This window comes from Pseudophryne corroboree, chromosome 5, assembly GCF_028390025.1.
Source record: "Pseudophryne corroboree isolate aPseCor3 chromosome 5, aPseCor3.hap2, whole genome shotgun sequence".
In the NCBI taxonomy this organism is placed as follows: domain Eukaryota; kingdom Metazoa; phylum Chordata; class Amphibia; order Anura; family Myobatrachidae; genus Pseudophryne; species Pseudophryne corroboree.
Window position 1 is genome coordinate 505,525,254 of NC_086448.1, and position 13,514 is coordinate 505,538,767.

Here is a 13,514-nt window from a genome sequence, read left to right on the forward strand (position 1 = left end):
ATGTAACTGCACAACATTATCACCGTATTTGGAGGAAATATGTTGCGTGGTGCGAGGCCAGGAAGGCCCCGATGGAGGAATTTCAACTAGGTCGTTTCCTGCATTTCCTGCAAACAGGACTGTCCATGGGCCTAAAATTAGGATCCATTAAGGTTCAAATTTCGGCCTTGTCGATTTTCTTCCAGAAAGAATTGGCTTCAGTTCCTGAAGTCTAGACTTTTGTAAAGGGGGTACTGCATATACAGCCTCCCTTTGTGCCTCCAGTGGCACCCTGGGATCTCAATGTGGTTTTGGGATTCCTAAAATCACATTGGTTCGAACCACTTGCCACAGTGGATTTAAAATATCTCACATGGAAAGTGGTAATGCTGTTAGCCCTGGCTTCAGCCAGGCGTGTCTCAGAATTGGCGGCTTTATCCTATAAAAGCCCTTACCTAATTTTTCATGCGGACAGGGCAGAATTGAGGACTCGTCCTCAATTTCTCCCTAAGGTGGTTTCAGCATTTCACTTGAACCAGCCTATTGTGGTGCCTGCGGCTACTAGGGACTTGGAGGACTCCAAGTTGCTGGACGTAGTCAGGGCCCTGAAAATATATGTTTCCAGGACGGCTGGAGTCAGAAAATCTGACTCGCTGTTTATCCTGTATGCACCCAACAAGCTGGGTGCTCCTGCTTCTAAGCAGACTATTGCTCGTTGGATTTGTAGTACAATTCAGCTTGCACATTCTGTGGCAGGCCTGCCACAGCCAAAATCTGTAAAAGCCCATTCCACAAGGAAAGTGGGCTCATCTTGGGCGGCTGCCCGAGGGGTCTCGGCTTTGCAACTTTGCCGAGCAGCTACTTGGTCAGGGGCAAACACGTTTGCTAAATTCTACAAATTTGATACCCTGGCTGAGGAGGACCTGGAGTTCTCTCATTCGGTGCTGCAGAGTCATCCGCACTCTCCCGCCCGTTTGGGAGCTTTGGTATAATCCCCATGGTCCTTACGGAGTTCCCAGCATCCACTAGGACGTCAGAGAAAATAAGAATTTACTTACCGATAATTCTATTTCTCGTAGTCCGTAGTGGATGCTGGGCGCCCATCCCAAGTGCGGATTGTCTGCAATACTTGTACATAGTTATTGTTAACTAAATCGGGTTATTATTGTTGTGAGCCATCTTTTCAGAGGCTCCTCTGTTATCATGCTGTTAACTGGGTTCAGATCACAGGTTGTACGGTGTGATTGGTGTGGCTGGTATGAGTCTTACCCGGGATTCAATATCCTTCCTTATTGTGTACGCTCGTCCGGGCACAGTATCCTAACTGAGGCTTGGAGGAGGGTCATAGGGGGAGGAGCCAGTGCACACCAGGTAGTCCTAAAGCTTTTACTTTTGTGCCCAGTCTCCTGCGGAGCCGCTATTCCCCATGGTCCTTACGGAGTTCCCTGCATCCACTACGGACTACGAGAAATAGAATTATCGGTAAGTAAATTCTTATTATAAATAACTGGTAATAAATAATAATAAAAAATATTTTATAATATATTCGCCAGGCTTGTCATTGATGGTGAAGAATTAGTTTATTAACCCATAGGTGTATTTTGCTGCAATGAGTTAATACTGTATATGTACTCGCTTTTCATCTTCAATGACAAGCCTGGTGAGTGCTTTCCTATATATCCAAAACTATATGTAGGCCTCCTCGACAGGATTGCCTTGAGATACAGCACAATTGAACTGGATACCTGTGAGTGTAGCTTTATTTGTGGAAAATAAATATATATATATATATATATATATATATATATATATATAATATATATATATATATATAGTGGGAGCACTGGCCATGTCCATTGCGTTGTGGTGAAACACAGAATTACTGTTTTGTAGTAGACTCATACCCCTTTCAGACTGACAGAGCCGGGTCACACCCGGGAGTGTGTACCTGGACGCATCCCGGGACACAACCCGGGAATGACCCATTTCACACTGCACTTAGACCTGGGATCGACCCGGAACAGCCCCGTTTACACTGATCCCGGGAAATCCCTGCAAATCAGGGACGGATCTAGACTTTTCTTTAGGGGGGGCGGTTTACTGTTTAATCTTGACTCCTCCCTCTACAGTCCCAACTCCTCCCATCTGCAATACTAACTCCTCCTCTCAATTCTGACTGAACTTTTTGAGTGAGACTGAGATAGAGCTTTGTGATTGTTCTATGTACATGTGACTGTGTTATGGGGTAAGTGTATTTATTAGCCCTAGTACCCACACACCAGCAAGTGAGGGGCAAATGCTCTGTAACCCTTGCTCTCCTGGCTCCTCTGTGCTGTTGTAGTATAAGTTGCAGCACATCGTTTTGCCTCAGGCTCTCCCCGGAGAGCTCTCTTCTGCTCAAAAGTGGGTGTGGCTATGACTGTGTTAGGGGGGGCGGTCGCCCCCTTTCTCCCCCCCCCCCCCCTAGATCCGGCCCTGCTGCAAATACATATGTATGTCATTAGAAATGGACACAATAGGCAAGCAAAGGGAGAACTGCCTTTTCAGAGTCTTCATTTTATTAACAACTTGCTGTTGTGTACGGATAATACCTCTGGCTTCAAGCAGCTTTGCAATGTTCTTATAAACAATAGCCTCCTTCACTGTGCCTGTTATCTGTCTCTTTATTTCCTCCTCCCCCCCCCCCCCCCCCCTTATGCTGAGCAGCTCTCTGATCTCCTGATTTGTCCAGGTAGCCACATTGCCTGTCTCCCCGCTTCCAGGGCTTCTCCTCCGCTTTCCCGGGCGCTGGATGATATCATCTTTTCTGAGCCCAAGAAAGCTCCAATGAGAGGCCTTTTAATAGTCCTGTGTACTGAATACTGGGTAGGGCCCATTTACACTGCATGCATCCCGGATCAATTCCGGATTCAACCGAGGTCGAGTCCTGGGATGAAATGCCGGAACGCTCGACCCGGGATATTCTTTCAGGACCCTTTCACACTAACAATAACCCAGGAAATATTTGTCATTCTGAAAGGGGTATTACTGTGTGCCAATACATACAGTATCCATACAGTCGATAGTAAAGATATAGGATGTCGCTGAGGACTTTCGTGGTTATTAATTCAAACACTTAATATGCGCAAACATACCATACATTTCAGAAATGCCGCAATATACTTTTCAATACATATAAAGCGTTATTATTGATTAACGTGCTAAAATATAAATGGTGTCAGCCCATATATAATCTAAATGACACACTAGTTGGCTCAAGAGTATGTGTTTTAAGTTTTTTCTTCCTGACATTTAATATATGTTTTTAAGAACATGTCTAGGTAGACAACTTTGGTACTGAGAGACCATTGCCCAGCATACACTTGGTTTCTAGTTAATGGCAAGATAACATTTCTGTTCTTTGTGCATTGTAGGCAGCATTAAAGAATATTATTCGGGATGACATTTTCAAGTAGACTGCACAGCAGTGTTTCCCAACCACGGTCCTCAAGGCACTCTAACAGTCCAGGTTTTAGTGATATCCATGATTGAGAACAGATGGTTAAATTAAAATAACTGGTACTTATTAAGCCATCTGTGCTTAAGTATGGCTATCCTTAAAACATGGACTGATAGTGTGACTTGGGGACCCTGGTTGGGAATGTCTGCTGTACAGGTTCTTTGCTCACCCCTCCTGTAACAAGCCATCAACTCAGCATTCATTACTAATCTGTCATGTATGCGTCTCAGTATCACCGCAATGATCTCACATTGAGCTGCATGCCAAGCAACATTTCCGGCATCAGTAAGCACAGTGTATTGGCTTGTTCATGAGCTATCATTTAGCAATCCAAGATAAATATCACGTTTGATACAGTCTTTTGTTATGTGATTATGCTTGATTGCTATGTGCCTCACAAGGATGATTAGTTACATGGCATTTAATGGAAAAAAGCATTTCCTCCCAAAACTGGTCACCTAAAAGAGCAATACTTGAGTGCTTGATAATGAGGAGTAGTCTACAGATCTGGTCACAATGCAATCTATTTATCTCCATGGGTGCAGATTGTCAATGTATTATGCAGTTGAAGTGCAGGGTGCTTTGCCAGATAAGTGACACTAGACCATAGAACCTCTTAGGAACGTTGTCTCTCAAGTTGCAGTTGTTAAAACAAGCTGTTTTCTTTCTCAGCATATCCTCCTTATAAATAGTATTTAACCAATGAGAGCTTGGTACAAACCATCAGATTTACAGTATGTGATCTCTTGAAATAAATGCAGTAGCTGCATCATAGGGGACATACATATTTCCACCAAAGTCTTTTGGCCTACAAATGTTAGGTGGGCATGCACAGGAAAATGCTGAAATCCAAGTATGTCCATAGAATGAGTGCTTTAGGGAGTAGATAAATAATTATATATGCTATAGTGCATGATAATAAACATAATGCATTTTTAATTAATTGAAATATACATTTCTTGTGTTATGAACATGTATGTACCCAAAAATCTGAAATATCAATTCACTAATTATATAATTCAGTTGATGTAATTTTTATAAACTGGCAAAGGGTGGCCACATCAGCTAGGCCATGGGTTTTCAACCTGTGACCCTCCAGCTGCTCTTGAACTACTCATCCCAGCATGCCCTGCCACCATTTTGCTATTAAGGCATGCTAAAACTGAGGCACGGCATGCTGGGATGTGTAGTTCCACAGCAGCTGAAGGGCTGCAGGTTGAAGACCCATGAGCTAGGCTACTAGTCTATAATAGAACCACGGTGTGATGTGTGTGTATATATAATATATATATATATAATTGATAGAAATCCAGCATATCTTTACATATATTGCGGCATCACAGCCAGTGATAAGGATCACCTTAACAAACTGTTAGGTTAGAAGTACAAGTTGCGAATGCGGTAAAAAAATTCTTCCAACATGTAAAACTTACATACAGTATAATTCAAATGTACAGATGTGTCCTCATACACTGTGGCTTCAGTTCTCCCAACAGCCCCTCTAAGCGCTACAGGGCCTGGATGACTCTTTTCGCTTAAATCTTAATCTTATTTGCACAAATAAAACAATGATAAAAGCTACTTTGCTAGATTGCAGTTTGATGTGTGACATTTGCACATCTGTTTACAAAGTGTTACAATGCAGAGGACACAGCTTTTTCTTTTGCCGGATCCTGTGTGGTTAAAGTCGCAGCCCAGAGTCTGTAGTGCACTTTCAGTGGCGTTTTGTTGCATCTGCAATGCGGATAAGAAACGACACCTCTCAAAGCTTCTCAGTCTTGCCGGGCGTCTCGCGCCATACTGCTTTCTATCATATTCCAATATGTTTGTCATATGTGGTGCTTCATATGTATTATTTTCTAACTTTAGTGTTAGGCTGCGGGGAGGGTTAGGGGCAGTTGGTGGTTTATGGTCAGTATACTTACCTGACCCCATTGGGATCTTCTCCATTGGGTTGGCACTGTTGGTTATATGACCACTGGCATCCCAAATGCCGGTAAAACTTTTTTTTTTTTCCATAAAGCGCTATTCAGGAAAAACTTCTCAGGGACAGTGGTTTCCCGTTAACTGATGTCCCTGTGAAGTCCCCACAGGCAGTCTTTTCGGTTGTCCTACATTTATTCAGCACAAGTAAGATACACAGTCGTTCTTAACAGGTGGTATAGTACATGTTATTTCCCTGCATACCAACCACCAGAGACTTTACCATTGCACATGCAATGCTTATGTTTATTAGTTGTCACCATACCTCATTTAGGAATGAAAGCAACATTATTCTAACTGAATAACTGAAAGACAAAACGAGCATATGATCAATTGAGTCCCTGCCAGTAACTGGAGTCTATTATCACTGCAGTGTATGTTACATTACTAACTATTTTTGTGTCTGGGATATGCACATTCCTTACTAAACAGCAATAGTAAAAGTAGAAATGAAAATATGCACAGAAATGTATTCTTTGGACATTTAGCATCACTGCAATGGAACTCTGCCAGACCTATGATTTATTCTGTTGCTGTGTGGTACATATACAGACAGTGTTTGCACTAGGAGATGCCATTGGTAGCTATAATGAGGTTTTTACAGCAATTACCAAATTACTAAATACATACTCTACTAATGTGCTCCAAGTCACAGAACAACACACTATTTTTACTCTGTAATTTAGAAATTTATTGTTAGGCCTCTCCAGGGTTGGATTAGGATGGAAAACCAGCCCGGGAAATTTATGGAAGCAGCCCTATTAAGGTGCAGTCTGATGAGGGGGTGGGGTCTGTTGAGGGGGCGGGATTCCTCCTCATGGGGCCGGATTGTATGCAATTGCGGTCTTCCTTGCGCCTTTTGCTGCAGTTGTGTCTGAGACCAGGAGCGGACTGGGAACTACAAGTGGCCCTGTAAAATATTGTAGAAGTGGCGCGACATGGGCAGCGCAAGAGGTATAACATACCATGTAGCTATGGCAGCATCACTGGATGGCAGAGTTGCTGTACTGCAGGGATGGAATAACAGCATATATGGGGACAGTGCAGGTGGGCTGCCTGTCATTTGGGGGGTGAGGTCACACGAAACAGACCCCACAGAGAAGTTGGCCTACCAGGAAACTCTCTGGTGAGCCCTATGGCCAATCCACCCCAGGGCCTGTCTAACTATTTTTGTGCTCTGTTTTAAGTATTTTACGTGTAAAACAGAAGGTTGTGCAGTGGCTTTTTATTGATAGGTCAAGGTGTAATTTCTCTTACGTCCTAGAGGATGCTGGGGACTCTGTAAGGACCATGGGGTATAGACGGGCTCCGCAGGAGACATGGGCACCTATAAAGAACTTTTAGAATGGGTGTGCACTGGCTCCTCCCTCTATGCCCCTCCTCCAGACCTCAGTTAGATCCTGTGCCCAGAGGAGAAGGGTGCACTGCAGAGAGCTCTCCTGAGTTTTCTGTGGGAAAAAGAATTTTGTTAGGTTTTTTATTTTCAGGGAGCACTGCTGGCAACAGGCATCGTGGGACTGAGGGGAGAGTAGCAGTCCTACTTAAATGATAGGCTCTGCTTCTTAGGCTACTGGACACCATTAGCTCCAGAGGGAGTCGGAACACAGGTCTCACCCTGGGGTTCGTCCCGGAGCCGCGCCGCCGTCCTCCTCACAGAGCCGGAAGATAGAAGCCGGGTGAGTATGAGAAGCAAGAAGAAACGCTGGCTCCCCGGACACTCCCCTGCTGAACACTTCAGAGGGCTGAAAAAGAGGAGGGGGGCACATTGGAGCGCAGTGAGTGGGAAGATTGGCATTATATAATCATATAAAAGCGCTGTCTGGATTTTCCAGTGTCAGTTTGGCGCTGGGTGTGTGCTGGCATACTCTCTCTCTGTCTCTCCTAAGGGCCTGGTTGGGGATTTGTCCCCTTATAGGTATATTCCTGTGTGTGTGGGTTGTCGGTACGTGCGTGTCGGCATGTCTGAAGCGGAAGGCTTCTCCAAGGAGGAGGTGGAGCAGATGAGTGGTGTGTCCCCGTCGGTAGTGCCGGAATGGATGGACATGTGGCATATGTTGAATGCAAGTGTGGCATCTTTACATAAGAGGCTAGATAAAGCTGAATCCAGGGAGGCATCAGGGGGTCAATCCTCGGATTGGACCGACTCACAGGGCCCGTCGGGGTCTCAAAAGCGTCCCTTGTCACTAATTGTGGACACTGATACTGACACGGACTCTGATTCCAGTGTCGACTATGATGAAGCTAGATTGCACCCTAAGGTGACAGAGTATTCAGTGTATGATTATTGCAATAAGAGATGTGTTGCATATTGCTGATGAACCCTCTGTTCCAGACACGAGGGTACACATGTTTAAGGGAAAGAAACAGATAATAAACTTTCCCCCATCTCATGAACTTAACGATTTATTTGAAAAAGCTTGGGAGACTCCAGATAAGAGGCTGCAGATTCCCAAAAGAATTAATATGGCATGCCCTTTCCCTACACAGGACAAGGTACGTTGGAAATCCTCTCCCACTGTGGACAAGGCTTTAACACGCCTGTCCAAGAAAGTGGCGCTGCCGTCTCCAGACACAGGCCCTCAAGGACCCTGCGGACCGCAGGCAGGAGACTACATTTAAGTCTATTTATTCACATACTGGTGCTTTGCTCAGACCGGCAATTGCGTCGGCATGGGTATGTAGCGCAGTTTTAGCTTGGACAGATACCCTGTCGGCTGACCTTGATACCCTAGATAGGGATGCTATTTTGTTAGCTCTAGCCCATATTAAAGACGCAGTCTTGAATATTAGAGACGCTCAAAGGGACATTGGGTTGCTGGGTTCCAGAGCCAATGCCATGGCTATTTCAGCGAGACGATCCTTATGGACCCGCCAATGGACGGGTGATGCGGATTCGAAAAAGCATATGGAGGTTTTACCCTATAAGGGTGACGTGGTGTTTGGGGATGGGCTCGCGACCTGGTTTCTACAGCTACCGCGGGTAAATCTACCTTTTTACCTTTTATTCCCCAACAGCAAAAGAAAACTCCACAATATCACATGCAGTCCTTTCGGTCGCAAAAGTCCAGAAGAGGTCGGGGATCCTCCTTCCTTGCCAGAGGTAAGGGTAGAGGAAAGAGAACACCTGCTTCGGCTGGTGCCCAGAAACAGAAGTCCTCCCCGGCTTCTACAAAACCCACTGCATGACGCTGGGGCTCCCCTGCGGGAGTCCGCACAAGTGGGGGCACGCCTTCGACTCTTCAGCCAGGTCTGGGTCAGGTCAGACGTGAATCCTTGGGCGTTGGAAATAGTTTCCCAAGGCTACAAACTGGAATTCGAAGAGGTGCCCCCACGCCGATTTTTCAAGTCGGCCTTACCAGCTTCTACCCCAGAGCGGGATGTAGTGTTAGCTGCAATTCAAACGCTGTGTCAACAGCAAGTAATTATCAGGGTTCCCCTGAACCAACAGGGGAAAGGGTACTATTCGACCCTTTTTGTGGTCCCGAAGCCGGATGGTTCGGTCAGACCCATTTTAAATCTAAAATCCCTAAACCTGTACTTGGAAAGATTCAAATTCAAGATGGAATCGCTCCGAGCGGTAATAGCCAGCCTGGAGGGGGGGGGGGATTTTATGGCGTCACTGGACATAAAGGATGCTTACCTTCATGTCCCCATATATCCCTCTCATCAGGAGTACCTGAGATTCGCTGTACAGGATTGTCATTACCAGTTTCAGACGTTGCCGTTTGGGCTTTCCACGAATGGCGGAAATGATGGTGGTCCTGCGCAAGCAAGGAGTCACAATTATCCCATACTTGGACGATCTCCTGATAAAGGCGAGATCAAAAGAGCAATTGCTGAGAAACGTGTCACTCTCTCTGAGAGTACTCCAGCAACACGGTTGGATTCTCAATCTACCGAAGTCACAGTTGGTTCCAACAACTCAACTAGCGTTCCTAGGTATGATACTGGACACGGAACAAAAGAAGGTGTTTCTCCCGTTGGAAAAAGCCCAGGACCTCCAGAACATGGTCAGAGATCTGCTAAAGCCAAAAAGAGTATCAGTTCATCAATGCACTCGTGTTCTGGGGAAAATGGTGGCAGCTTACGAGGCCATCCCCTTCGGCAGGTTCCATGTGAGGACGTTTCAATGGGACCTTCTGGACAAATGGTCCGGGTCCCATCTACAATTACATCAAAAGATAACACTGTCCCCCAGGGCCAGGGTGTCTCTTCTATGGTGGCTGCAAAGTGCTCACCTCCTAGAGGGTCGCAGATTCGGCATTCAGGACTGGGTTCTGGTAACCACGGACGCGAGCCTCCGAGGATGGGGAGCAGTCACCCAAGGAAGAAATTTTCAGGGACTATGGACAAGCCAGGAGTCCTGCCTGCACATCAACGTGTTGGAATTAAGGGCCATATACAACAGCCTTCGACAAGCGGAGAGTCTTCTTCGCAACCTACCGGTGCTGATTCAATCGGACAATGTCACAGCAGTGGCTCATGTGAACCACCAAGGCGGGACAAGGAGCAGAGTCGCGATGGCAGAAGCCACCAGGATTCTTCGCTGGGCGGAAAATCACGTAAGCGCTCTGTCAGCTGTCTTCATTCCGGGTGTGGACAACTGGGAGGCAGACTTCCTCAGCAGACACGATCTCCATCCAGGAGAGTGGGGACTTCATCAAGAAGTCTTTGCAGAGATAACGGGTCTTTGGGGAGTTCCTCAAATAGACATGATGGTGTCACGCCTCAACAAGAAGCTTCGGAGATATTGTGCCAGGTCCCGGGACCCTCAGGCAATAGCAGTAGACGCTCTGGTAACGCCATGGGTGTTCCAATCGGTCTACGTATTTCCTCTTCTTCCTCTCATCACAAAGGTGTTGAGGATCATAAGGCGAAAAAGAGTAAAGACAATACTCATAGTTCCAGACTGGCCTCGAAGGGCCTGGTACTCAGATCTTCAGGAGATGCTCACAGAAGATCCTTGGCCTCTTCCTCTAAGGGAGGACCTGTTGCAGCAGGGGCCTTGCAGGTTCCAAGACTTACCGCGGTTACCTTTGACGGCATAGCGGTTGAACGCCGGATCCTAGCTGAGAAGGGTATTCCGGAAGAGGTCATACCTACTCTAATAAAGGCTAGGAAGGAGGTGACGGCAAAACATTATCACCGTATCTGGCGGAAATATGTCTCTTGGTGTGAAACCAGGAATGCTACTACGGAAGATTTCCATTTGGGTCGTTTTCTCCACTTCCTACAGACAGGAGTGGATATGGGCCTAAAATTAGATTCTGTTAAGGTACAGATTTCGGCTCTGTCGATATTCTTTCAGAAAGAATTGGCTTCGCTTCCAGAAGTCCAGACTTTTGTAAAGGGAGTGCTACACATCCAGCCTCATTTTGTGCCCCAAGTGGCACCATGGGACCTGAACGTGGTGTTGCAGTTCCTAAAATCACACTGGTTTGAACCCCTTAACACGGTTGAGTTGAAATTTCTCACCTGGAAGGTGGTCATGTTATTGGCCTTGGCATCTGCAAGGCGGGTGTCAGAATTAGCGGCCTTGTCTCACAAGAGCCCCTACTTGATTTTTCATGTTGATAGAGCGGAATTGAGGACTCGTCCTCAATTTTTACCTAAGGTGGTTTCTTCATTCCATATAAACCAACCTATTGTGGTTCCTGTGGCTACAAGTGACTTGGAGGATTCCAGGTCCCTGGATGTAGTCAGGGCCTTAAAGATTTATGTAGCCAGGACGGCTAGAATTAGGAAAACAGAGGCTCTGTTTGTTCTGTATGCAGCCAACAAGATTGGCGCGCCTGCTTCAAAGCAGACTATTGCTCGCTGGATCTGTAACACGATTCAGCAGGCGTATATTACGGCTGGATTGCCGTTACCACATTCAGTAAAGGCCCATTCCACTAGGAAGGTGGGCTCTTCTTGGGCGGCTGCCCGGGGCGTCTCGGCATTACAGCTTTGCCGAGCAGCGACTTGGTAGGGGTCAAACACTTTTGCTAAATTCTACAAGTTTGATACCCTGGCTGATGAGGACCTAGCATTTGCTCAGGCGGTGTTGCAGAGTCATCCGCACTCTCCCGCCCGATTGGGAGCTTTGGTATGAACGCCATGGTCCTTTCGGAGTCCCCAGCATCCTCTAGGACGTAAGAGAAAATAAGATTTTAAACCTACCAGTAAATCTATTTCTCCTAGTCCGTAGAGGATTCTGGGCGCCCGTCCCAGTGCGGAAAATTTGCAAGACTTGTATATAGTTATTGCTTATATAAGGGTTATGTTGCAGTTGGAATCGGTCTTGGACCGTTGCTGTTGTTTGTTCATACTGTTAACTGGTTATGTTTATTCCAGGTTATATGGTATGATTGGTGTAGGCTGGTATGAATCTTGCCCTTAGATTTACAAAATCCTTTCCTCGTATTGTCCATCTCCTCTGGGCACAGTTCTCTAGCTGAGGTCTGGAGGAGGGGCATAGAGGGGAGGCACCAGTGCACACCCATACTAAAAGTTCTTTATAGGTGCCCATGTCTCCTGCGGAGCCCGTCTATACCCCATGGTCCTTACGGAGTCCCCAGCATCCTCTACGGACTAGGAGAAATAGATTTACTGGTAGGTTTAAAATCTTATTTTTTGGAAGATCACACAAAGGACAGTGAGAGTAAATAGATCCAAACAAACAAGTTGGAGTGAGATAAATCTTTTCTATCACATAAAGTATTTGCAGGGGTGCCTCTGGTTGGTGGTCCAGGACTGAATCAAATTATGTATGGTCCATGTCGTAGACAAAACCAGTGTTGGTCGCTGCCAATGAAAACATATGTGGACACACAGACGTACAACCTTGACCACCACCACATGATTAAACCTAAGCATGACAAGTTAACAAAATTTACAAAATATTATATTTTTGCTAAATTTCTTAATAAGAAACTATTAGCCTAAGGGTGCCATGGAAAAAAAGGGTGATACTCTAGGGCGCTGACATTCAAGAAAGTTTGGGAGCCACTGACATAAAACATTGTGCTTAGATGAACATTGTATTGAAATGTTATTTATTTTCAAAATATTGGATCTATTCTTTAAGCCCTGAAAAGGCCAATATCAAATAAGAATGGCTGTTTTTTTGCAGTAGGTACTGTAGAGTTTTTTCATTAACTTGTTATAAATGGTTTGCTAGCGGTGGCTATAGCTAAGTATGACCAGGCATAGCCAATACTGGGATCCTCGGCGGCTGGCTTTTCTCATGCTTTGCAAGGGGAAACTATCATTTATTTCTTTATTTAATAAGAACACTCCCTTTGATCACTATTGATATTTCAGGATGGCCACTGCAGGTAACATTAAAAGAAATACTGCTTTATTACTAAAATCTTTTTTTTTTGTGTTAATAAATGTAAAACATTTATCTATATTATTAACTGCAGCTGGGAAACCAAGTCTGAGCTTCCAGGGCAATGGCAATTCACATATATGTTACACAAGTACCTAGGGGACCTGGACTGTCCGGTAAAGCGGTACATTTCTTATTACTGCTATCAGACTATATCATGAAGTAGCTCAGTATCACATTGCTGCCGTGCAACCTTTCTTTTTATTTTGATAAATTGACAGGAAAAGGAATTGCTATCACTGCAGTAAGCGGCAATAAAAATATTTTTGGCCCATATTAATAAATAGGCCCCTAATTCCCTTTAGTATTTTTACAAATAATCCGTTGGATTATTTGGATCTGTCGGATAATTTTGCCTGGTCTGTCTCTGAAATATGTTAATTACAGTACATCAATAAATAAATGTGAAATACAGTAGTATTCTGACAAAGGAGGTGTCATGCTTTGCTAAAAAATGGTAGAACAAGACACTGGTGCTTCCTTACTCTTTATCATTAATATATTAAACCTATTTGAATTTAAATTAAAATGGAGTTATTGTGTAATCAAATATAATCCTAACGTGATGTATTAAATCGTAAATTCAGCAGGAAATATTACAGTGTGAATCCACATATTACTGGTATACAGTATATTGTTTTAAAGCCAGCAGAAATTCAAAAAGGCGACAGTAAGTTT

At 44.9% G+C, this 13,514-nt stretch overlaps 1 protein-coding gene across 2 annotated transcripts in view; it reads left to right on the plus strand.

Moving 5' to 3' along the window:
- GMDS (GDP-mannose 4,6-dehydratase) overlaps positions 1-13,514 on the plus strand; it is a 1,113,821-nt gene that overhangs the window by 864,062 nt on the left and 236,245 nt on the right. The window lies entirely within an intron of this gene.